Source organism: Leopardus geoffroyi, chromosome A3 (genome assembly GCF_018350155.1).
Source record: "Leopardus geoffroyi isolate Oge1 chromosome A3, O.geoffroyi_Oge1_pat1.0, whole genome shotgun sequence".
Classification (NCBI taxonomy): domain Eukaryota; kingdom Metazoa; phylum Chordata; class Mammalia; order Carnivora; family Felidae; genus Leopardus; species Leopardus geoffroyi.
In genome coordinates, this window is record NC_059336.1 from 8,453,428 (window position 1) to 8,480,099 (window position 26,672).

At 47.8% G+C, this 26,672-nt stretch overlaps 2 long non-coding RNA genes across 4 annotated transcripts; one reads left to right on the top strand and one right to left on the bottom strand.

Moving 5' to 3' along the window:
* Nucleotides 1-728: 728 nt before the first annotated feature.
* On the bottom strand, nucleotides 729-13,421 carry LOC123579980. Its single transcript, XR_006703040.1, has 4 exons — nucleotides 12,417-13,421; nucleotides 11,657-11,855; nucleotides 1,255-1,448; nucleotides 729-826 (listed from the first exon to the last, which is right to left on the bottom strand). It is a non-coding gene; the product is annotated as an uncharacterized LOC123579980 (long non-coding RNA).
* LOC123579979 lies at nucleotides 790-25,328 on the top strand. Of its 3 annotated transcripts, none has more exons than XR_006703038.1 (4): nucleotides 790-1,291; nucleotides 18,078-19,599; nucleotides 23,137-23,270; nucleotides 24,382-25,328. It is a non-coding gene; the product is annotated as an uncharacterized LOC123579979 (long non-coding RNA). The 3 variants fall into 3 exon arrangements; XR_006703039.1 differs by having other exon boundaries at nucleotides 23,137-25,023; nucleotides 25,236-25,321; XR_006703037.1 differs by having other exon boundaries at nucleotides 23,137-25,328.
* The last annotated feature ends 1,344 nt before the right edge of the window (nucleotides 25,329-26,672 follow it).

Sequence of the window (26,672 nt, forward strand, 5' to 3'; positions counted from 1 at the left end):
AGTTTCATATCGTCCTGGCCAAAAAAAAAAGAGAGAGCAATCTTTTAATGAAATTGCTTTGGTTTTTCTGTTATTGTCATTTTTAAAAGGCAAGAAAACTGAAGCCAGAGTAGACTCGGAAAATGACTTGTTTGGGAGATTTGAAATCTAGTGGTAGCCTCAGAAGCGCGTTAAAACCCCATTTTTGAGTTTTGAGGGTTTGCTTTGTGTGTGTGTGTGTGTGTGTGTGTGTATTTTGTTTTGTTTTTTAGTTGGGAGCTCATTCCTGGTGCGTTTACAGACAATACTAATTTCCATGCCTCCCGCTGAACTCCTGTGAAAAAGAGCAGAGACTCCCCAGATGAGCTCAGGAGAAGGCTCTGGGGTCTCAAAGAGCCTTGAGGGACCCAAGTTCCTCAAACTGCGGAGCCCAGAAGGGCCACTTGGAAGGCAGAGCTGTGCACGTGGAGACACAAAACACACTCTCTGAAACTGAAAGGGAATTACGGCCTGCAGGAGGGGCCGGAGGGACCTCGTTAAAAATTTACAAACTCATGTATTTATTTACTTTTTATTTTTAGGTGCACAGGGAGGTGTGTCTTCTCCAGTGGCAAGAAGAAGTGGCCCTTCCAAGAACTGAGCTTTTGAGCCGAACTGGCCGCCACTGGGGGAAAAACAAAAACAAAAACAAAACAAAAACAAAAACAAAACCCACTCTGCTTTTCAGTTGCAGCTGATGGTGACTTTTGGACTGATATCCGTAAAAGAGTTCATTCAAAAGCGTGCTTGTTCTCAGCAGCCCATGAGGTCCCTCGTGAATTCATCATCTAGGGGAGGGGAGGCATGCCTAAAGAAATGCCAAAAACGGAGGGAAAAGAGAAAGAAAGTTAAGCTCTTCGGTTTTTGTTGCATTCCCCCTGCTCTTTTCTTGGAGCAAGCTACCCAGGATTTCAACACACACACGCACACGCACACACACACACACACGCTTGAGCTGGACTGTCCTTGTTTGCTTGCAAACAGTCCAGAGGCAATGGCAATGGAGCCCCATTAAATCAGACTCCAAGAGACTGGAATCTGTGTCCCGCTGGCTCCTTCTCCGACTGCCCCCCCTACCCCAGAAGGGAACAGATTTCTACAATCCGGACCTGACAAACGCCATTTCTTAGGCCAAATAGTCCCACGTGGATCTTAAGCCACAAAAAGGTAAATCAGCTAGCCTTCCTACTTTAAAGACAATTTTGGAAAGGAAGATGATTTCGGTTATTAACTCACCCAAGCCGCAGACGCAGGGCATGCGCTTTGCAGAATGGTAAGAATGATAAGGGTGGGTTTTAAGCATCCTCTGCATGTCCCTTTTGAAGCCTTCTTAAAAGGGGGTCCGCACGGGGAGTAGAAATACGTCTCTGCATGCTAGACCTTCCTCATGCCATCAGTGAACACAAAGTGGCCAACTGGAAATTAACAGGCTCCATTAGGGGAGGAAAAAAAAAATTACTGAGCAGCACATTCTGTAAATTTGTAATTCAGGTCTTAGCGCTGGCCTGAAAACCGGTTGGGATCTAACCCTTTGCATACATTGGTGTTCTGGGGAGCGTAACCCTTTCGCCTCTGTCTCCTCTCCCCAGAGAGCTACTCATTTGGTCTTCTCTATCCCCTGGCCCTTTAACTGGCCTTGGCAGGCATAGCAACCCGGGCAATTTTGCAGAAATAAGGATAATAATAATAATGCTTCACATTCTCACACTCCGCAGTTTATAGAATGCTTTCTGAATACATTATCTAATTTAAATCTGTCTGCCCCTAATGGAACTTAATTGCCACCTTTGTTATAGTTTATTATGAGGACACTGGCGTGCACCTATATGCTTTTTTGTTTTGTTTTGTTTTTCTCCAAAGGAGTACTTCTTGACAAAATGGCCCCCAGCTGCTTTTCTGCCAATGGTCGCCACTGAAGGAGCTCATTGCTTTCCCGTTGGGCTCTCACTCACGGATGCTGTTGTTTAAATCTGGCCACATGGGGGAGTTCTAGAACATAGGGTGCTCCAGCCAAGCTCTTTTCCCTGACTCCCTAATGAGGAGGTCGGGCCAAAACAGCTCTTAAGAATGTGTTTGTCGATGAACTTCTAGAAAGCAGTCAAGTTTAGAATAAGAGGGCCAACCTGGGCAAGTCAACTGCCTTGGGTGATTCCCAGGCCGCCAGGCAGAGATAGAGTTGGTTGGTTGGTTTTTCCATTCTTGTCAGCTTCGTCTGGAAAGAGGCTTAAGAAAGGATACTGTGATTGCAAACCATTTAGGTTGGTGTCACTGCAAAGCATATAAATTACCCTCACCAGCCTTTCATGCCCCACGACACAGCCTTACCTCTCACGTCTCTACACGCAACTAGCGGGCAAATGACTTACTTCTCAGTTTCCTCCCTAAACAATGGGACAGTCTTAGTGCCTGTTTTGTGGAGCTGGTGGCTGGTGCATAATAAAGAGCTAATAAAGGAGAGCTGTTATGTCATAGGGAACTTCCAGCACCAAGTAGCAGAAAACTCCCATTCCCACTGGCTAATAATAATAATAGCAGTAAGGATGTTTGTCATTTCATTTCTCCGATGTTATATCATAGCCTAGCTCTGATTCTCTGGACTCGCTCTGCCATGTTCCATGGGTTGACTTCACCCTAAGATCAATGCCAAGTGATGGCTGCAGTTCCAGACCTGGGATTCTGGGATTAGCATAATCAATTTTTGATGTATCATTTTGGTGAAATAGATTTTTTTTAACGCTTATTTGTTTTGGGGAGACAGAGAGAGACAGAGAACGAGCAGGGGAGGAACAGAGAGAGGGGGAGACGCAGAATCCGAGGCGGGCTCCAGGCTCTGAGCTGTCAGCACAGAGCCCGACGCCGGGCTCGAACCCACGAACCGTGAGATCGTGACCCGAGCCGAAGTTAGTCGCTCAACCGACTGAGCCACCCAGGTGCCCCCGGTGAAATAGATATTTAGAGTCAACTCCAATGATGCAATAAACAGGCACTTATTGACATCAGTATCTTTAAAGTTAGCCACTCCTCAGACCAAGGATGCCCTTCAATTCCGACTGATGGGACATGTGCATTTATGATGCCTTGTCCTCCAGAACGGGACCATTAGACCGAGCTCATCAACATCAGGGACTTTATGTCTGTCTCACTCACGGCTCCGTCGTCAATGTCTGGCATAATGCTTAGATGCAGTGGATCCTCAACAAATATTGGCTGAATGGATGTATTAATTGATAGATACCCTATGGCTACATCCATTGGGCAGTGGGTTGCCTTACGCTCTGGTATGAGTTTATTTCAGCACGAAGTGTTCGATCACTTTAATCAGACATCCACCCTCCCCAGCTGCCTAGGCTAGTGGTTCTCAGAGTGTGGTCCCCTAACAATCAGCATCAGCAGCACCCGAGAACGAATTAGAGCTGCGAATTCTCAAGCCCTACTCCAGACCCGCTGGATCAAAAAGTCTCAGGGTGGGGCCCAGCATTGTGTGTTTTAGCAAGCCCTCCAGGTGGTTCCGACGCAGGGAAATTTGAAAAGCACGGGTCTAGGTAGAGCTACCACGCCACTGATCGTCAACTTGAAAAGATTAGCCCGGAAGATGCATACCTAACGTTGGACTTACTAGATGCCAGATGTCCTGTGCCACATAAATTGCCTTGCTTCCTACCCATTTTACAGATGAGGAAACTAAGGCTCAGAGAGGAGACGCAACGCTGCCCAAGGACACACATGTCAGAGTCAAGGCTGAAACCCAACCTAAGCTCCCAAAGACATGTTTTCATGTCTGTGGGAGAGACAGGCAGGCAAAAGGACAATAACAATATAACGTGTGATAAGTAAACGTAGGGTGTTGTGGAGCTCAGAGGAAGGCACTGCTACAAGACTCCAGGGGAGGGAGGTTGGCCATTTGAGGTGGTAACAGTTGAGCTGATTCGCAAAGAATGAGTAAGAGTCGGCCAGAGGGGTTCCCAGCAGAACAGGAAGTGCCGAAGCCCAGGGTCTACAGAGACAACGGCAAGTAGCTCAGTGTGGCCAGAGTGAGGCCGTGGGGAGGAAAGATAAGACAGTGGAGGCTGGAGAGGAGGCACAGACCAGATCATCAAGGTCATGAAGTAAGGAGCCCAGAGGAAGAAGTTTAAACTTCTCCTGAGAAATAGGGAAGAAAATATCGGAGCTGAAGCATGGCAGAATCCAACCTGTATTTTGGCGGTAGGTAGGATCTAACATAAACTCAACCCGACTAATACTCATGGCGTGACCCGAACCCTCTACTCAGTGTTACAAAATGTAATCATTTTCTTCTTAAGCCGCTTCAAAAAGCAGAAGAAATACCCATTTAGACAAAACCTCGAAATGGGGCTGGTCCCTACAAGAGTGCTTAAATACTCATTTCCAAGTGTCATAAGTGTGGGTTTGGAATTTGGCCCCTGATCCACCCCGATGATCCGCGCCTATGACCCAAGGCTGGGAGACTGTGAGCACGTGATTGCGCATACTAGAGCCTTAATTTGTTCCTCTGTAGAATGGGAATAAGAGTAGTACTTAACTCAGAAAGTAGCTGAGAGGAGTAAGTGTGACAACACGTGGATAGCTTGTAAGTAGAGTGCCCGGCAAATAATAAGTGCTCAGTGAGCATTATTGATGAGGAGACAGATGGTATCTGCCCAAGGTAGAACACGTGGCTTCCCTGTCATGGGCTCAAAGGCCACCCAATCTTTAGGATTAAACCGTGTGCCAGGCTCTCCCCATCGTGGCAATGCGTTGGCTGGCTGGCTCATCCAAGAAAAAAGAAAAGAAGGAGGAGAGAAGAAAAAGAAAAATACGGACTTTTCCCTGATGGCCATCCCATTCTCAAGTAAAGTAGAATTTCTGGGGAATTCTAGAAATTCCCCAGAATTTGACTTGAGTCTGCCTTTGGCTTTCCTTGACTGTATCTTATAATAGTAGCTAGGTTGCCATGGTAGCAGTCAGGGTGGACGGTCCGCCTCATTTCTCTTCAGCCCACTTCAGAATTCCCTCCACGATTGGCTTTTCCTTTTGGTGGCTTTCTCCAGGGGCTAGGGGAACTTGTTCAGCTCACCTGCCGGGCAATCTGGAAATGCCTAAAATTTTATGCCCCGAGGGACAGCTTTCAAGCAATGAGGGATGGGAGACAGCAGATAAATATCTCTGCTTCCCCATCTCTCCGAGGGACACTTTTGATGTGTCTGCTGAATGTTCCCCTGGGGTCCCCAGCAAAACTGAATCCTACCTGCTCACAGTAGTGACACACTCATGAACATACTCTCCGTCATTTGTGCTTCCTGGGGTCACCTCCCAAATAAACTACCTGCCTCCAAGCTCTTGTCTCAGGGTCCGGTGTCTGAGGCACAAACATCTGTATCTCGCTTAGGGTCTCTTGCCACGTGGTTCAATAGAGGGGAATTTATAGGAGCTGGCAGAGTTGAAAAAGGAAGCACGTGACAAGGAGACCACCTAGAGATTAGACACAGAAGAAGAATGCCGCCATACCATGGGGGCCAGACAGACAGAAGGAAGAGGCAATACTACCAAAGCAAGAGAATCTGGACACCCTGGGGGTGGGGGATGGCGGGGCACCGCATAGGGGTGGGAGAGGCTGCCTGAGGGTAGCTGGGACCGGAGTGGGGCTCTCAGGGAGCACTGCCTTTCTGCTGACAGAAGGGCAGAGGAAAAATATCTTGGAACTTAACTAGAATCCAGTTGGCAATGGAACCTGGGAAATGCAGTTCAAAGGGAAACATGGAAAGAGGCATTAACGGGCAAATGCCCAGCACGACCTCAAGCCCTGCTATGAAAGAAAAAAATAAAATGAGAAAAGCAACAGTGGTTAGGGCCCCACACCCATCCTGTATCTAAAGAAATGAACATGTCTGTGAATGGTCCCAGTAACGCTACCTCACTAAACGTGTCTAACTTTGCTTTGACATCCATCAAATAGAGATGCCAAGTGGATTTAATGATCTACTCCATGCCAAGCAGCTAGCACTGTGCCTGGCGCATACGTGTCGAATAAACGCTCATGCTCATTGGAACGTTTTGAGATCCGACTGTTCTTTGAGTATCTGGGAGCCCATTAAAAGCCCTGCTCAAACTTGTCTCTTTCCCTCTTTACCACTCAAAGCCTCAACTTCAATGTCTAGAATCTGCCTCTAGTCTCTTTTTCATTGCCTTAAAAAAAAAAAAATCTTTCCACTTTCACTAAAGTTCTGCCAGAGCTGACGGAGGAATAGCTCTCTCCTCCCCTCTGGACTCCCAACCCTCTCCCCGAAGCCCCCACCCCCTCCCTATCTCCGCTGGCCGCTTGTTCACCAGGAGCTTAGCAGTTCTGAGGGTACAAAAACAGGAAACTATGCCCCAGTCCTGACTAAGGCTAAAAACTCATGTGCAAACCCTTCATCACACAGATTTCTTCAGCTCTCCAAAACTGGGGCCTTGAAAAATCAGGTCCCGGGCCAAGAGCGTTGGATTTGCTTAATCATTTCCTTTGCAAATTTATAACCTCTTTAACCATGAAGAAGTAATGGTGAGAAAGAGGGAGGTGGGAGCTGAAATATTTTAAGTCAACCACAAGACAGGACAGGAAATTCTGGAAAGGGAGGGGGGTGGTAATTTTTCTTTAATCCCTCGGTGCCACAGCAGACTAAAACGGCAACTTTGGGAAAGTGACCATTCTAGGAGATTCTTTTACTGTTGACTCTGACCCAGAGTGAGATGGCATAGCTCTCTTTACTCAGGGCTAAATAGAGAATAGAGGAGAAAAACTCTGAGATGACCCTTTATTTGACTCAGGCAGCAAACATTTACTGAGTGACCTCGTCAGGCCTTGTGCTGTGTAGAGAGAACTAAGATGGGTTCCCAAACAAGCAAAATAATGTCCTCACTTGCTCAGTGCCAGTAGAAAGTTAACATGCCTATTGGAGGCTGCCTACCAGAGAATCTGAAGGGGGTGACCAAAGGTGTTCTGTTGTTAAAATCTCTGAACAACAATATAAGTGGCTTTTTTGCTTTCAGAACTTTCCCCAGCAAATCAGAGCTGTGTATTTTACTAATCCTTAAGGTAAGTCATTGTCTTTAGCAGTGATTTTTATCTGAAATGGGGGACCCACCCGTTTATGTTGACCCAGCAAATAGAATGGGATGGGATGAAATAGAATGGAACCGAACAGAATGGAATAGGACTAGAATAGAATAGAATAGAATGGAATGGAATAGAATAGAATATTTCATGATGTATTACACATAATATGGATAATATTGATTAGTGAAAGTTTTTATTATTAATATGTGCATATAGATTCATGAGGTATTTCTCACTTTGGTTTATAATCAGATAACTTTAGAAGGCTCTGGTCTTGTAGCTTAGAAGTTAAAAGTGTTGGCTCTGGGGATGCCTGGGTGGGGCTCAGTTGGTTGACCTTCCGACTTCGGCTCAGGTCATGATCTCACAGCTCATGAGTTCAAGCCCCGCATTGGGCTCTGCTGAGAGCTCGGCGCCTGGAGCTGGCTTCAGATTCTGTGTCTCTGTCTCTCTTGGCCCCTCCCCTGCTCATACTCTGTCTCTCTCTCTCTCTCAAAAATAAACATTCAAACAATTGAAAGTGTGGGCTCTAGAGCCTACCGGCATGGGTTCAAATCTCAAGAGGTGTACTAGCTATCTGAGATTACACATGTTGATTAACCTCTCTGAATCTCCATTACTTCAGGGAAGTATAACATAATAAAGAGAAATAAAATGTAATATTGGCCATCATAGTCTCTCAGATTCTAGGGCCATTTATTTTCATAAGTTGCCATTATGTCCCCTATATCTTTCCTATGGTCGCAGACATCTGCTAATCTTCTGGGATCCACTCCTCTTAAGTAAAGTTACTCTGTCTGTCTTAACCTCTCTCTCCCTCTGATCTTCTGTCGTTCCCTCAACCTCCAGCTGCTAGCTCCAACATCATCTAAGGAAAACCAAAGGCATTTAATATGTAAAACTCCTCTCTGGGAAACTGTCCAGATAGCTAGTTGCAGACCATCTCACCTACTAGAACAAACAGAAGCTAGACAAGAAAATTGATATGAAGTTATCCTAAAATAGAGACACAGTGCTCCACTTCGATAGAAAACAGCAAGGAGACTGGCAGTTGCTTTTTCAGAAGGACTGATGGAAGTCCAAAGACAAAACCCTTTAAAAAATTAAGACCTGAGGGGCGCCTGGGTGGCTCAGTCGGTTGGGCCACCAACTTTGGCTCAGGTCATGATCTCACGGTTTGTGGGTTCGAGCCCCATGTCGGGCTCTGTGCTGACAGCTCAGAGTCTGAAGCCTGCTTCAGATTCTGTGTCTCCCTCTCTCTCTGCCCCTCCCCCACTCATGCACTGTCTCTCTCTCTCTCTCTCTCTCTCAAAAATAAATAAACATTACCAAAAAGAAAAAAAATTAAGACCTGAAAGAAAATAACTACCAACCTATAATTCTACATCCAGTAAAAATATCCATCAAAATTTAAGATGAAATAAGTGTATTTGCAGACAAACAAAAACTGAGTGGCTACATTACCGGTGGACTTTAACTAAAAGAAAGACTAAGGAAAGTCCTTTAGGCAAAAAGAAAATAATCTCGTAAGGACGACTAAAATTTTAGGAGAGAATTAAGAGCAACAGAAGAATAAATGTGTTGTTAAATCTAAATGAATATTGACTGCATTAAAAGATAATAATAATGTCGTGTGGGGTTTAAAATATATGTAGAAATAAAATGTATAGCAGCAGTAATGCAATAGGTAAGAGTAAAAGGGAATTAAACATGTCCTAAGTTCCTTGCATTGCCAGAGAAGTAGTAAAAGCACTATTTCATTAGGCCATAATGAGTCTAGGATCATACTTATAATCTGTAGGATAACAAAAAATATGGAAATAACAAGCTAATAGGAGAATGACCTAAAAAAAAGATGTCATTAATGTAAAAGTTCATAATAAAGGAAAGAAAATGGAACTCACAACAGGTGGAACTAATTGAAACAGCTAGTAATGTGTTAGTATTATGTTAGTAATGCATTAATTATTACATTAAATGTAAATGGACTAAATACTCAAATGAAAAGAGAGATTATCATACTAAATTTTTAAAAAACCTACTATTTTCTGCTTGCAAGAGACAAACCTTAAATATCAGTATACAGACAGGATGAAAATAAAGGATGAGAAGATATATTGCATACACTAATCAAAAGAAAGCTGATTAGTTACTCTAGTACCAGATGAAGTCAATTTTAAGGTAAGAAGCAATATAATAGATACAGAGAGTATTTTATAATAACAAAAAGGGTCAGCACCATTGAAAGATAGAACAATGCTAAATCTAGAAACATTTTCTAATATAGCCTCTATATGTATACGGCAGAAACAATCAGATCTAAAAGGAGAAATAGATAAATCCACATTCATAATGGTAGGCTTTAATATTCCTCTATCAGTAAATAATGGGCAAACCAACAGAAATAAATCAAGAGGAATAGAAAAATTTTGACCAACGTTATTTAACACACTTGACCTAATTGACATTTACTGAACAAAGCAACTGGTAACTGCAGGATATATATTCTTTTTCATGTGCACATGAAACATTTACTCAAACTGACAGAACAGGTCTCAAATTTAGAAAGTGGGTGGCAGGGCAGGGTTTGCTGATAGATTGGATGTGAGGATGACAAAGAGAGGAGTCAAGGTTGATGATGAAGGACCCAGGGCTCTGAAGTTCAGACTGACTGATTCATGCTGCACAGTTAGCATTTTGAAAAGATAAGGGTGTGTGTGTGTGTGTGTGTGTGTGTGTGTGTGTGTGTGTGTTTAACAGTCATAAGGTAGTCAGGAGTATTTACATGTGTGAGTCAAACTGGGAGTGAACCTGTGTCCAACTGAACATGAAGCAATTATTCAAACTTGGTTTCTGGAATATTCCCAGGGTGAAGTTATTTCCTGTTTTTATCACCGTCTTCCCAGTTTATGTGTTTGCTTGTCTTATGAGTTGAGTTGGCATCATGTGTTTCAGTTTGCAATGGTAGGCATACAGCAAAAACTCCATAAAAATCCCACAGGGTTGACAGACACTTCTGAGAAATGAAGCAGACAACCCAGTTCCTGGCCTCTCTTATCAAAGTGCAATTGGTTTATTCATCTGCTGATTGAGGATCAACTGTGAGTTTGGGTCTGGGAAAGTGATAAACAAGAAAAGCAGAGAACACTCCAAGATAGCTGAGGAGGCATCCGCTCCAAAAGCCAAGTATCAAGGAAATACTGTAGGAAATCCCACACATAATTGTGTTATGTACCCTTGTGTGTTATGTTTGGAGTAGCAGTTGACAACGTTCTGGAACTCATTTCTCCCTTGAATGAGCTCTAAGACATTGGGCTTGATATAAAATAATTTCTCCACTATAACATGGGAGTGATGTTATGGATAATACCATCATCACAGAGGTAAATCAGATAGTATTCAGAGTCTGCTCAAGAGCAGTGCTTGGGATGAAGTTCACAAAATTAGCATTTGCAACTTTTATCAGTATGCTGTTTCAAATATTTCTTTCCCTTTTTTAAATTATGAAAACATAACATTTTTTAAATGTTTCAAATATTTCTCTGCCTTTTTTTAAATTATGAAACCATAACATTTTTTTAAATGTTAGGAGATACCATAATCCTATCTCCCTGACTCAATCTTATGTGTATGTGGTACCTTCAAATATTTTTTTTGTATTGATTATGTCCCTGGCTTGAAAGTGCCTGACATATAACAGGTAATCAATATATGCATACTAATTGCCTGACTGTCCAATTCCATGCAAGCTATTTTGTTTTATGCTTTGGGTACCTAATTTCTTATATAAGATTATGATTATAATTATGTCATATACATTCCCCTGAGTTTTTTCAGAAGCTGCATGATTATAATCTTGGATATCTCAACCCCTCAGACATGTACAAGCCCTGGATAAGCCATTTCTCTGTGCTGCTGTAGAGCAAAAGAGAAATTATTACAGGCCCCACTCTTCAGACATCACCATAGTGAACAGCTCTCTCTATAGCATTTTGCCTTTTTTGTAAAATTTTGTAAGACAATCATAAGATACCAAATTGAACATTCTAAACTAAACCTTTAACTTAGCCAAGAAAGGAGTCCCAAAAAGATGAAGCCAAAATGGGATTCCTTCCGTAAGTTTAGCTTGTAATAAAACGAACTCCACGAGATGACAAAATCATGGGGTGAACCTATGATCGTTTGGAAGGATTGCTTTCACCCTTTCAAAAAAAAAAAAGTTGTTTTCACATCCACTATTCCCCTACCACAGATCAATAGAAGGAAGATAGGAATAGTCTGATGCATTTGTCAAATAATAGCAACCAACTCAACAACGAAGTCACCCCTGGTGGGTATACGTAAGGAAAAATCTCATCAGACCTCTGGTTAATTCAAAGGCTGGCTTTAAAGAGCTGCAGAGAAGGATTTTCAGATATGCACATGTTTCCTGAAGCAGCAACCCCAACATCTGATGGCGTGTTGGATGACAAATGTCTCCCTCCTGGTGATGGGAAAACAGGGAAAGGTGAATCGCAACACTCGATGTGAGTGAGAGGCACTTACCTAGTAAGGCAGAGACAGTCACTGGTGTTTCCCAGAGCGACGATGGGTGACTGTAAGCCTGGTGGTCCTCCATGGGGTCTCTGGGGCCAGGCAGCTATGAGGGCACAAAGCAGCTTTGTCTCCAAAGCCCCTGGGTCCACACAGAAGGCTATCCTCTCCAGATTGGTTCTTCTCCTATTTTGCTTGCTTCCAGAGTTCACTGGAAACAGGAAGAATGAATGTGAAGGCCAAGTAGAAGGCCATTGCCATTGCTTCTGGAGAGAAGAGGTCAGCTTCAATCAGTATGGTTGCTGAAGAAGGGACAAGAAGTGGCTGTTTTCGGGACTTAGGTGAATAAAACACGACAGGATTAGATAATCTATGGGACACCTAGTCACACACCTGAAAGGGGGTTTAAGCACACTGCCTGGAAGGGAAGAATGCTCAACAAATTTGCTCATTGGCTCCAAATGGAGGCCGGCCTAGAATTTGGAGGCTTTATGCTCACAGAAAAACCTGAGGATTGAAAAGCATATCTTTCTCCCCAAACTGCCCTTTCTTTTTCCATCCCCCAAAATTATGGCCCTAAGGTGGCACGAGAAGAAAATAAAATCAGATCACCCTGAGAATAAAACCACCGACTCAACTGTCACTACATGGAGGCTCCATGCACTTTATTTATTATTTCAGTTCATCTTCAAAGGAACCCAGTGAAGAGGGGACTCTTCATCTCCTCTCTACACAGGAGAAAACGGAAGTGCAAAGAAGTCACAGAATTTACCAGAAGCCCCAGAGCTGTTCAATGAGAGCAGGGATTCCATACGGGTGTGTTCGAAGGCAGAGTTCACAGGCTTAATCATGAGGCTGCGTTGCTTCCTGCCATGTTGGGGGAAAGGAGGGGCTTCAGGAGGAGGGAGAGGAGCGACCTTCTTCTCTTTATATGTCACATAACTCGTTCAGGGTCAGCCCTCTCTTGCCAGCTCATATCCCAGCCCGCTGAGTTCTGTGTTTTCTCTTTGAGGGTTAAGAACACACAACAGGCCTTTGGTTGGGAGTGGGGAGGAGTTGACATTTGTCGCCCGGCATTGGGAAGTTGATCGTTTTAGGTTCTGTCACACTGTGTGGAAGCCTGACATTTGACATTTGGGTAGAAGGGGGGAAAAAAAGTCTCCAAAAGGCTGCTGAGGGCCAGCCTGCCTGATTCCTTGCCAAACAGGAATCCTTCCTTGGCTGTCTTCCCTCATAAATGATTTTCAAACTACAGTTTTAAAAACAGTTCCTTTGGGGAATGATGAAAGCAACAATGTTTTCAATAGAAAACTGTCTCATCAACAGAAATGCAGGAAAAGTAAAATCACCAGCTTCTCCAGCACCCAGAGCAAAGCATTGTTGACAATTGAATGCTTTCCTTCTTTTTCTCCTTACGCCTCTCCTCATTTTTGTGAGTGCAACTAGACTCAACCACACAGGAAGTTTTGCAGCATGCATTTGAAAAGTCAAATATTGTATTACTAGCATTTCACTCTGTTTTAAAATTTGAAAACCTGGAAACCCCGATTTTTAATCTGCCCCACCATTATAACATTTAATCAAATGGATGTTCCTCTGTGTTCTATTTTAAACAACATTGCCCCCAAATGAATATTTCATCTTCATACGGGTATTGTGGTCCTATCCTACCAATGAAACCATTTTAATTTCCCATCAAAATTCTTCTAGACTTTTCTACATCAGAAGAGTCAGGAACTAAATTATAGGTGTGAGCTTGGGTCAGAAGTAAACCCCATGCTCTACTGTAGTGGTAATGCCCTGTCAGGAGAAGTAAAAATGTCCTTTTATTGGGTTTCTTGGTCACCCCCATTAAAAGTGAACCAACAAAGGGGTGCCTGGGTGGCTCAGTCGGTTAGGCATCCGACTTCGCCTCAGGTCATGATCTCGCGGTGCATGGGTTCGAGTTCCACGTTGGGCTCTGTGCTGACGGCTCAGAGCCTGGAGCCTGCTTCGGATTCTGTGTCTCCCTCTCTCTGTGCCCCTCCCCTGATGGTGCTCTGTCTCTTTCTCTCTCTCAAAAATAAATAAAAGCATCAAAAAAAAATTTTTAAAGGGAACCAACAAAGAACTTTCCCTTGCTTCTTTCCCTGACCTGAGTCTTTCTGTAGCCTTCTAGTCCTCTTTCCCTCATTCCCCCAGCTTCGGTTTCTGTCCCTTCACCTCCTGTTTACTCCTCAAGACGTTGTGATCTCCTCTCCACTCCTTCTGCTCTACAGAGACAGTCCTTGCAAAACGCCACACGCATTGTCCTGTGCTCTCAATTACCTTTTAATGGCATGACTGATACAGAAACGCATTTGTCTGGTTAAAATAACGGACAGCTTAAAGGTGATGGAAGATTCCTTTTAAGCACTTATCCCCAACCTCAGAGGTACCACGGACTATGGTTTATTTACCTGTAACTGTGTTGATGGACATTGAGGTTGCTTCTGGTTCTGTAACAAACAACAAGGAAACAAAGAACATTCCACCCTGTCTCTCTCTCCTTGCGCTTGTGCAACAATTTGGGGTTCCTGTGGCAGATACAGAGAATTAGAGCCCCAGGCCATTGGGTGTGCCCCTTTCCCTTTCCACGCTACTGGGCATTGACCAATCGCCAATCCAAGATGGCAGCACGCCTTTCACCAACAGCCTGCTTCAAGCCTTCTACCACAGGCTCCTCCATAGCGTTGCGCACTCACATGCAGCTTCTATGTCTTGCCTTACTTCGCCTTCCCAGTGCGTCCTCGCCCTTCCGGTCTATGGTGTCTAAAGCCCTTTGCAGTGTTCCCTACTCTGTCCTGAAGTGTGCTTGTGGCCTGGATCACTTTGCTCCTTGCTCTGCTGGGCTGACCTCGTATATTCCTAAGGTTTGCACGACCGGCTCCCTCAGGGGTCACAGACTCAGATACTTAGAAGAGCCAGATGGGTAAAATTAGCCCCGGGGGAGCCCCCACCAGCCCCAACCCCTGCCCAGTGCCGGCTGTTGTTGGTTATTGGAATCTATGTCTAATACTCTCAGATTTTTTTTCAAAGGGAGTCAGAAATCTGGATGTGTATGTAAATGTTCGTGTTTTTTTTTAAAGCTTATTTATTTTGAGAGAGAGAAAGAGAGCACGAGTGGGGAAGAGGCAGAGGGAGAGGCAGAGGATCCCAAGCAGGTTCTGCACTGTTAGCGCAGAGCCTGACGTGGGGCTTGATCTCACCAACTGTGGGATCATGACCTGAGCCGAAATCGAGTCGAATGCTCAGCCAACGGAGCCACCCAGGAGCCCCAAGAACTGGACATTAATATAAAGGAAATTTTAATCCTGCGTGGCCCACAGAACATACCTCTGGGGCATATTCTTCTGCCAAAATGCCAGACTGCAACTTCTGCTTCAAACAAAATCACTCTGTTCCTCAACTCTCCCCTTTCCTATCTGGGGCTTGTCCCTTATCCACTCAGTCACTAAATGCTCTGATGCTGGGCCTGAGAAATTGTTCCAGAATTTAGCCTACCCCTCTACCCTCACTGCCATTTGCATTAATCCCAACACTCACCAAATCGCATTCTGGCTGTGACTAGAGCATATTGTCTGACTCTCCTGCCTTCAGTGGATCCCTCCCTGCCCCTGTCTTTGTAGTACCCTCCTCTGCATTCTGGAACGTTCTCCCCATGGCTAATGGAGAGAGAGAGAGGAAGAAAAGTATCTGTGTTGCTTCTCTGCTCAGACAACCCTGCTGAGACCATATTGCCCCTAAAGCAAAGTTGCCCACTGTGGCCACATTCGGTCCACACTTGCCCCAGCATTATGAAATGTGACCCGACACTATCAAAATGATTTAATATAAACATTCAGATATTGGGCTTTTCCTGAAAGATCTAACTGGCTAGCAGTACTGGGTCTGCTGTCTCCTATGGAAGCAATTGGCCGGAGCCCAGGAGTGACTGTCACCATGGGGACAGATTTGCTCCCTTATCTTTCTCCTTCCCCTGGCCAGCCTCCCGTACCCATGGTACTGTCTGGCCCTGAAGGAGTTTACGACCCCTGAGCCACAGGCTAAAACTCAACTGTTAATGGGCACATCAGTCCCAGCACATCTGGCCCCTCTGCCCACCCCCAGCCTCACCTCTCAGCCCGACCCTTCACCCCCTTTCTTTTTCCCACCGCTAATAATGGCGGACTCACAAAGAAATTGTTTCAGACCTGAACCTAACCACCGCTCAATGCCGTGGCTGTTCGAGTTACTTAAATCAAGACAGACACACTCTGTTCAGAGAGGGCTTCCCTTTAGCTCAATAAATCTCTCTTCAAATCACTAATGAAGTTGAACTTGCCCTAGACGGTGTGTTTCAGGTTTAAGAAACTCCTACTGAAGCTCTTTAGCCAGTTCTCAGGAGTATCCTTGTTCAGCCTCGGATTCTAATAGGAGGAGACTGAGCTGCTGATGGACAAAGTGGCACCTAATTCATTTACCCCCCGGGGAAACGTGCAGGAGATCATGCGGTAAGAATGCTGCTTTGCCCTCACGGAGAACATGCCCACATACACAAGTACTAATGCTTCGCTAACTCGCTTCCTTTGTTGCTATACATATTTAATAATATACATGGCCATTATTTTACTACATGGTAATTGGTTATAAATAAAAGTCGTTTATAAAGACTATTGAGTTACTGGGGCTCCTGGGTGGCTCACTCAGTTAAGCATCCAACTCTTGCTTTTGGCTCAGGTCACGCTCTCACGGTTGGTGAGTTCGAACCCTATGTGGATCTCTGAGCCGACAGCGTGGAGCCTGCTTGGGATTGTCTCCCTTCTCTCTCTCTCTCTGCCCCTCCCCCTACTTCTCTCTCTCTCCAAATAAATAAGTAAACTTAAAAAAAAAAAAAAAAAAAAGCTATGGAGTTAGGGTTATGGGAGACACAGAACTCAAAGCAGGTTCCAGGCTCGGGCTGTCAGCACACAGCCTGATGCGGGGCTCGAACTCACAAACTGTGAGATCATGACCTGAGCCAAAGTCAGATGCTTAACCGACTGAGCCATCCAGGCGCCCTAAAAACATTTTTTATCCGTTTTAAGATTTTTTGAAGTGATGAAGTCTACTGAAAGCCTACCCCATAGACAGTCTCCCTTCTTTGTTACTAATAGAATATCAACTTTAATGGGGGTGTTGGAAGGAGGCTTTAAAAACATCAGCTTTAAAAACTACATTTCCCAGCCTCTTTTGCACCTAGACTTGGCCGCTTAACACGGCTCTGGCCCGTGAGATGCCGTAAGCCATGGGGTGGCCTTCACAAAAAACTCCTTTTTTTTTTTAAAGTATTTATTTTGGGGAAAGCATAAGTGGGGGGGGGGGTGTCAGAGGGAAATAGGGACAGAGGATCTGCAGCAGTCTCTGCTCTGTCAGCGCAGAGCCTAACGCAGGGCTTGAACTCGAACTCACGAGCCTCGAGATCATGACCTGAGCCGAAGTCAGACATTTAACCGACTAAGCCACCCAGGCGTCCCCCAGAAAGCTCCTTAAAGGTGGCGGGGGGGGGGGGGCGCAGGTGAAGGGTGGGGAAGGTGAAGACTCACATATTCTCTTTTCTGCTGCCTGAAGAGCCATGCGACCATGAAAAAAAAAAAAACCCAACAAGTTTGGTCTTCAAATCCATACAACACCAACACCAGCAGCCGCCTACCTCTGGGTGGCATACTGAATGGGGAAAATAAATCTTATTTAAATAAAATAAATCTTATTTAAGCTGCCGGTGTTAGGTTTTCTCTTACAGGGGGGTAAACTGGATTGTATGCAAAGCTATTTTGAACGAGGTGTGTGCGGGGAGGGCAATTTTCCCCACTGGCTGGCCTACCGAGAATCATGGGAAGGTTCCCCTTCAGGGATAAACTTACACAAGATTATTCATAGTATCTCAAAACTTCCAATGTGCTTTCTGTCTTTGGGCTCAAATGCAACACAACGTGAAATTTATCAAGTGTGCCTTTAATAAACGGCGACTGTGGAGAACCGACCCATCTGAAAAACTTAAACCCCAGTCTCTATTTCTATTTTGGCTGAGAGCAAGATGTTCCTTTCGGTGGTAGGAGGCCCTCAATTTCCCACTCCAAGTCCGTATGACTCAACTTGGACGCACTCCCACTGACATTCTGGATTTTTCTGTAATCTCCTTTCCTTAATACATTCAAGATAGCTCCACAACTCGCAAACAGCTTATAATGGTGTTACTGTTTCCGGGCTAAATCGGGGATACAGCACTGGCCAGTAGCTGTGTCTGTGGATATCTGAATAATTGCTTCAATTCCCCACTTGTTTCTGAGTGAGTGTAGGCCTGACCCCTGGGCATGGCTGAACATTACTCAGTCAAACCGAGAGTTTCAACGCTAAATGTGACAGTGAGTGCCATATCTGTTTTTCTCTCTGGCAGATTATTCAAATACCATCAAGCTGAAGTCAAGTTCTCCCGGAGCCCATTGAATCTTTGCCCCAACGGTCCACACAGGAGCCCTTCCCTGAAGAGCTCCCTTTGCTGTGCTGGAATCTGTTTCTCAGTGAATATGTGATGATTGCATGTTTTCGGCCTGATTCTTTTCTCTTGCCTCACATCCCCTGGAGATCCCGCGGCCTCCTTATAAAAGCCATGTGTCTCTTATCTTTTCCAGTGCAGTTGCTAAAACCAGAAAGCAGGCTGGAAAACATTTCCCCAAACTGTACTGTTTTTCATTATTTCTTTCTGACACCTCCAGATAACTTGTTAGCATATTGTCTTTCTCTATTCAGCACGGCCCCACTGGGGGTTTGGGGACTGAATGACATCACCCAGGCATTTATAATTAGAAACAAAAATGCCTCTTTCCAAATCTATAACACCAGGAGACGATTGGAGACATTTTTTAAGTTACTGGTGAAAATCCCACATGAAAGAGGTCTTTTCTGAGCAGGCAGCAACTTTGCTGGCTTTTGAGACACTCCCGGGAAGGCACTGGAAGCAAGTGACGAACAACCTTTCCAACCATGGATCCCAACGCCACCATGCAGTTTCGCAGGAAAGCGGTCACTGGGCTCTCGGCCTCTCCCCAGAGAAGCTGTGTTTCTTGAAGTTCCTGGGAGACTCCAAGAAGGCGTCTGAATTTCCACCACTGTGGAGACAGAGCGCAGTGACTTCTGATGGTTAAGTTTCCATTTGTTCAGCAAGTTCTTACTGACTCAACTTGAATACACTCCCACTGACATTCTGGATTTTTCTGTAATCATTTTCTCCTTAAAAGAATTCAGGATAACTCCAACAATCACAAATGACTGATTGTGGAGTTTTCATTTATTCAACAAGTTCTTTTTGAGGACCTCTCTCAGAAAGTCCTGAGAACCTGCTGACATCCAGGGTATCTGCCTATGAAGAATCAGACCAGCGCTCCACCCTCTGATACGCTAGCCACTAGCCACATGCAATGATTTGCATTTAAATTTAGATGAACAAAAATGAAGGGAAGCTGCGAATGCATCTTCTCAGTTGCACTGGCCACCTCTCTGACGCTCAATAGCCACACGTGGCTAGTGGCTACCATACCCAACAGCACAAACCTAGAGCGTTTTCATTGTTGTGGAAAGTTCTTTTTGGACAGTGCTGGACTGATCACCTGACTTGCCTCGAACACTCCTGGTTTACACCTGTTGACGTGGTATCATCATTAATAGCACCCTCTTTCAAGCCCAAAGTGTCCTGGTTGGGAAAGACAACTGAACGATGAAAATGAACTTGGCCACCATCCCTGCCAGGACTTTTGTTGAGACCCAGAACCCTTTCCCTTGATGAAAAAAGTTGCCTGCGTCAGCCCCTGCCTTTTCCTCCTGATTCTCTCCCACCTGTCCGGCCCGCCAGTATTAGTAACCGGGGACACAAATGCAGGGGAAGAGATGGTCAGAAATGTCTTCAAGTGAGGGATGTACTTGTAAGTAGTTTCAGGTTTGTGTCTGATCTCCCGTGCCTGAAGGAGCTCGGATTGGCCCCCGTGCCCTGAATGACGTCCGTGGGTCCCGAGTAGGAGGCAGGCCTCCCGCTGCTCTCCCTCAGAGCCCCCTCAGCTCTGTGCAGGGCCACCAGCCCGCCGACCCGCGCCCCTGCCCGCCTCGCCCAGCAGAGGGCATCGGCGCTTAATGTTCTGGGCTAAGAATATTTACACAATCATTAGGGATTTTTTTTTTTCCTTCCAGTGATACTTTTTTTTTTGTGAGCGGCCATCCGAGGTGCCAGCTAATATAGGTCATCTTAAGGATATGTCATCAAAACAGGGAGATAAGAGCTGTTCGGGCGGGCGGCCAGCTCGTTAGGGAACCGCACGCACCAGGACACTCTGCTGGGAACACAGTCGCCACCAGTGTCAACACGACAGACACCATTTTGCAGAACTCTTCAGAAGCGGGATCTAAACTCTGATTCGATCTGTGCCGCCCCGCGGGACAGGCCTGGACTGCTTGCTGAGGGGCCGCCCCCCCCCCTCCCAGAGGCATCTCTGACCATGGCCTTGCTCTCTGCGGGGCTCTGGACGCTGCCTTGCATCTCAGACACCTGCCAGGCAACAAAATGGTGGTAACTACAAAGCGGTGGCTGCGGGGACCAGAGGTGGACTGCCACACAGCTGGCTCGGCTGCCCCTCTCCAAGCCGTCAGTCAAACCCCATGTCGGTCTGTCTGTCTCACCCTTTCTCTCTCCCAGTCTCTGTTCCTTCTCTCTCTTTCTTTCTCTGTCTCCCTCCCCCTCTCCCTCCTCCCCTCCTCCTCCCCTCCCCCTCCTCCCCTCCCCCTCCTCCCCTTCCCTCTCGTCCCCCCTCCCTCCTCCCCTCTCCCTCCTCCCCTTCCTCCTCCTCCTCCCCTTCCTCTCCCTCCTCCCCATCCCCCTCCTCCTCCCCCTCCTTCCCCTCCTTCCCTTCCTCCTCCTCCTCCCCTTCCTCTCCCTCCTCCCCATCCCCCTCCTCCTCCCCCTCCTTCCCCTCCTTCCCTTCCTCCTCCTCCTCCCCTTCCTCTCCCTCCTCCATCCTCCTCCCCCTCCTCTACCTCCCCCTCCTCCCCTTCCTCCTCCTCTTCCTCTTCTTCTCCCCTTCCCCTCCTCCTCCCCCTCTTCCCCCTCCCCCTTCCTCTCCCTCCTCCTCTCCTCCTCCCCTGCTCCTCTTCCTCCCCCTCCTCCCCTTCCTCCCCCTCCTACCCTTCCTCCCCTCCTCCCCCTCCCCCTCCTACCCTTCCTCCTCCTCCCCCTCTCCCTCCTCCCCTCCTCCTCCCCTTCCTCCTCCTCCTCCTCCCCCTCTCCCTCCTCCCCTTCCTCCCTCCTCTTCCTCCTCCTCTCCTTCCTCTCCCTCCTCCCTCCTCCCCTCCTCCCCTCCTCCCTCCTCCCTCCCCCTCCTCCTTTTCCTCCTCCTCCCCTTCCTCCCCCTCCTCCCCTTCCTCTCCCTCCTCCCTCCTCCTCCCCCTCCTCTGCCTCCCCATCCTCCCCTTCCTCCTCCTCCCACTCCTCCCCCTCCCCTTCCTCTCCCTCCTCCCCTCCTCCTCTCCCTGCTCCTCTTCCTCCCCCTCCTCCCCTTCCTCCCCCTCCTCCCCTTCCTCTCCCTCCTCCCCTTCCTCCTCCTCCCCTTCCTCTTCCTCCTCCTCCCCCTCCCCTTCCTCTCCCTCCTCCCCATCCCCCCTCCTCCTCCCCCTCCTTCCCCTCCTTCCCTTCCTCCTCCTCCTCCGCTTCCTCTCCCTCCTCCCTCCTCCTCCCCCTCCTCTGCCTCCCCCTCCTCCCCTTCCTCCTCCTCCTCTTCCTCTTCTTCTCCCCTTCCCCTCCTCCTCCCCCTCTTCCCCCTCCCCTTCCTCTCCCTCCTCCCCTCCTCCTCTCCCTGCTCCTCTTCCTCCTCCTCCTCCCCTTCCTCCCCCTCCTCCCCTTCCTCTCCCTCCTCCCCTTCCTCCTCCTCCCCTTCCTCTTCCTCCTCCTCCTCCCCCTCTCCTTCCTCTCCCTCCTCCCCTTCCTCCTCCTCCCGTCCTCCTCCCCCTCCTCCCACCTCCCCTTCCTCCTCCCCCTTCCTCTCCCTCCTCCCCTTCCTCCTCCTCCCCTCCTCCTCCTCCTCCTCCCCCTCCCCTTCCTCTCCCTCCTCCCTTTACTCCTCCTCCCTTCCTCCTCCCCCTCCTCCCACCTCCCCTTCCTCCTCCCCCTTCCTCTCCCTCCTCCCCTTCCTCCTCCTCCTCCCCTCCTCCTCCTCCTCCTCCCCCTCCCCTTCCTCTCCCTCCTCCCTTTACTCCTCCTCCCTTCCTCCTCCCCCTCCTCCCACCTCCCCTTCCTCCTCCCCCCTCTTCCCCCTCCCCCCTTCCGCTACCTCCTCCCGTCCTCCTCCCCCTCCCCCTTCCTCCCCCTCCTCCCTTCCTCCTCCCCTCCCCTTCCTCCTCCTCCCCCTCCTCCCCCTCTTCCTCCTCCCCCCTTCTTCTCCCTCCTCCCTTTCCTCTCCCTCCTCCCCTTTCTCCTCCTCCTCCCCCTCCTCTCCCTCCTCCTCCCCTTCCTCTCCCTCCTCCTCCCCTCCTCCTCTCCCTCCTCCCCTTCCTCTCCCTCCTCCCCTTCCTCTCCCTCCTCCCTTTCCTCTCCCTCCTCCCCTTTCTCCTCCTCCTCCCCCTCCTCTCCCTCTCCCCCTCCTCCCTTCCTCCTCCTCCTCCCCTTCCTCCTCCTCACCCTCCTCCCCCTCTCCCTCCTCCCCTCCGCCTCCTCCTCCCCTTCCTCCCCCTCTTCCTCCTCCCCCCTTCCTCTCCCTCCTCCCCTTCCTCTCCCTCCTCCCTTTCCTCTCCCTCCTCCCCTTTCTCCTCCTCCTCCCCCTCCTCTCCCTCTCCCCCTCCTCCCTTCCTCCTCCTCCTCCCCTTCCTCCTCCTCACCCTCCTCCCCCTCTCCCTCCTCCCCTCCGCCTCCTCCTCCCCTTCCTCCTCCTCCCCCTCCTCCCCCTCTTCCTCCTCCCCCCTTCCTCTCCCTCCTCCCCTTCCTCTCCCTCCTCCCCCTCTTCCCCCTCCACCACAGTCCCTGCCCCTACAGAAGGGGGCCGAAGCCCCAGCTGATTCGATTCCTGCTCTCAGCTCCTCAGAGCTGCTAACTCATTCCTGAGCATAGTTGGTGATTTGTTTTTATGTATCTAAGGGGTGAGGTGCTGAGGCAAGTTACCAGTCGGGGTTATTTCGTCTTGCCTGTTGGGGCACACTGAACATGTTTCTGAGATCCGAAAGCTCCTTTCTGAATGAGTGTCCGCTGCCCTTCCGGAGATTTTCAAAAACCTTTTTGAAGGGGTGTCCAAATGGCAAACACCTAGTATCACTCCATTATACCTTTTGGGGAAGAGACAAGTCCCCAGTATGTGTGGCACCTTCATTTCCTTTTCCGGAATAACTGCACTTTCCTTAAGGAACAAATAAGCCCATGCATGTAGAAGGCCTAGCGAAGGCATGTGGCGTGGCTTCAGTGGGTTTTATTATTTCTTTGCGACAAGCTCGCTCCAGGAGGCCGGGAGCTCCGTTCCTGCCCACGGATGCTGGCCCAGGAGGGAGCTTTGTCACCCGCACCGAGGGGTCCTGTGTGAGCGATTTGGCCCCACCTCACCTGCGACCTCCTTTCTGCGATTTTGTAAGTCATCGCTTTGTGACTCAGTTTCTCTCCGACTGAATGAACCACACAAGGTTTCTTTACCACCCGTTCGGAGACCGTTGGTAAAACACGCTCGACACACCTTTCAGAGCCTTGGGGATGAGCCGAGGGCGGGGGGCGGGGGGAGGAAGACTGGGGGAGTACCCCTACCCCCACCACACATCCCGGGAGGCCGAGGCCTCGCCAGCGTGTGCCCAAGTGCCACCTGGGCCTCCTTTCACTTCCCGGAGCATCCTGATGGAGGATGAATAAGGTAACCACAAAAAATATAACAGACCCGGGTAAGTTCAAAGTCAGGAGTAAGAGACAAAGATAGATGGATAGTTATTACAGATGATAGATAGATAGATGATAAATGGATGGGTGGATGGATGCGGTTAGAAAGACAGAAGATCAAGAGAATCTCCACTTCTTCAAACAGGAATCACTGAGTAGCACCTGCCTCTGGGGGTGGGGAGCGGACTAGGTGGCCGGTGTGTTAGCCGTGCTGGCTGGACAAGTCAGCTTGGGGTTTCGCACCAGGCAGCTAGTTGAGACACTGGCAAAGAAGGGGTTCACCTCCCCAAGAAAGAAAAAAAGCGTCCGTCTCAAAAGAAAATAATCGCTGCATGTAATTTTGTGCGTCATTTCAAAAAGTATCTTTCCCTTCTATGGTTTAATACCGTTTTCTTTTGAACTTCACCGGGGCTGGGGAGAGGACCCACGGGCACGTCAGGGCCTCCCAGATGGCTTTGCAAATTGTAAGGGCCCAGGCTGCCATCAGCTCTTAGATTCTGCGTGACCTGATGTCCTAGTGGCACAGCAGGCCGGGCCGGTGAGGGCGAGGTTGGAGGGCGTACACCATGTGACGGGGACAAAGATGATGGAGGGCTGGCTTCTGCCTGAATTGGGGGATGGGAGAGGGGTAGGGGAGACAGAGCATAGAAAACGGCCTTACCAATAAGAGCCCAAACTTCCTGCCGGTGTCCGTGCACACATGACCCAAACGAAGCAGATGTAGCAGTGGCCAAAGGAGGCGGTTTTCATTCTAGAAACGTCCACATCTCCTGCTCCTGCAACCTTCCCAAATGTCTTCTCGATTTTTACACAGGCTTCTAAAAATGGCATCAACAACCGCCCAGTGCCCAGGGCCATGGCAGGCTAGGTAGTTGAATCTGGAGGGAGCACAGTGTGGCCAGCCCCATCGACCCACCCTCTGCCCCACTGAGGAGGAAGCTGGAGCCGTCACAATGACCGTGACATCCGCAGTTCTGGCTTGAACTCTCCCTCTATAAGGCTTTCCTGCCTCTGATAACTCAACCTCAGGTCAAGTTGTCAGGTCTTTATGGCTGAGATTTTCTTACCTGCTTCTTAAACCAGTTTAAACTGGCTTAAGCAACATGGGAACTCATTGGCTCATATGACTTAAAGAACTAGGACTGATAGCTTCAGGCGTGGCTAGATCCAAGCCTGGGGTCCGAGCCATCTAGCCACTGAGGTTGTTTCTTTTCCTGCTTTCTTCTACGTTGGCTTTGCTCTTGGATAGGTTCTCTTTCTGGAGCAGTCCCTGGTTCACCTGGTTTACCAGCCCCACCGGAACTAAAACACCTCTTTGCCGGTAATTCCAGCAAAAGGCTTGGCTCAAGCCTCATCAGACTAACTGACACCATTCGTGAATCAAACCACTCGTCAAGCCTAAGAATCAGCTGGCCATTCCTGAAGTCAAGAATCAGGGTCATCAACCACACAATCGGTAAGCAGGGATGTAGTTAGCCAGAGAAAAGCCAGGGAGCTTTTTCACCTTCACCAGTAGAAAGAAAACGGATGCCGTGGAAACCAAATCCGTGAATGCCCACGATGAGCCGTAAATGCTCGATACACTTTAGCCATTAACCAAAAGTTAAAGACGGGATCACAGAAGCTCTGGAATCGCACCCATAAGCTGGTGGTTCTTCACCTTGACAGGACGCTAAAGATTCCCACAGAGCTTTTAAAATTCTTCCATCCCGGGGCACCTGGGTGGCTCCGTCGGTTAAGCGGCCGTCTTCGACTCAGGTCATGATCTCGTGGTCCGTGAGTTCCAGCCCCGCGTCGGGCTCTGTGCTGACAGCTCGGAGCCTGGAGCCTGCTTCGGATTCTCTGTCTTCCTCTCTCTCTGCCCCTCCCCCGTTCATGCTCTGTCTCTCTCTGTCTCAAAAATAAATAAACGTTTAAAAAAAATTAAAAAAATAAAATTCTTCCATCCCGGTGCCCCACCCTCAGAGAGACTCCGATTCAGTTGACCCAGGGCTGGGTCCAAGCAGCAGTGGATGGTAAACGCCCCCAGGAGAATTTAATGCACTGCCAGGGCTGAAAACCACTGCTTTAAGCTAATGCATATGCTTGACTGGTACCCACAAACGTCCTAACCATAGCACCAAATCCTTTAAAGCCCAAAGAATTAGGAAGTAATAATGATGTGAAGCCTTAATTCAGAATTTTAAAATCTCTCCAGATTATTTCTTCCAACGCTCCACGTGCTGACGCAGCACTTTGTTGGTCAGCTTAAAAAAAAAAAAAGAAGGTGGGGCATCTGGGTGGCTCAGTGGGTTAAGCGTCCCACTTCGGCTCAGGTCACAATGTCACGGCTTGGGAGTTCGAGCCCCACGTCGGGCTCTGCGCTGACAGCTCGGAGCCTGGAGATTCTGTGTCTTTCTCTCTCTCTGCCCCTCCCCCGCTCACACTCTCTCAAAAATAAACAAACATTAAAGACAACTTTTTTTAATTAAAAAAAAAAGGCAAAGTGGAACTTAGCTTAGGTCTGGGCATGCAGGGGTGTGTGTGTGTGTGAGTGTGTTCGGGTGTGTGGGCACGCAGGTGTTCACCCCTTGTGATTATACAAAACCTTGCTTCGGGTGGTTAAATCAGCAACACGATGAGTCAGGAACTTAATGCTGAGTCACATGTTTCCTCGTTTTTTTTTTTTTTTTTTTCAACTTTCTTCCTCTCTTTCCACTTGATGTCGTCCACAAATGTTGGACGAAAGGTTGGGGGTATTTAACATCACGAATGACAGAGAGAGAAACATCGTATGCCTCCGGAGGTGATAAACGGAGCGGAAAATGACATCCTCTGTGCCCTGCATTGAGGCCAAGAATGCATAGTCCATACCTGGTTGTGAGGGAACATTAGACAAACACGAAATGAGGACCACTTTATGATAACGGGGGTAGGGACAGAGGCAGGACCACGTTCTTCAAAAATGCTAATATCACAAAAGGCAAAAAAAAGCTGTGGGAATGTTCCGGGTGAAAGAAGGCTAAAATTAAATTAGATTAAATAAAAATTAAATGCAAATCCTACGTCTGGACTATACCTGTACTAGCGGGGAGAATCCCATAAACAACAGCATCGGGTTAACAG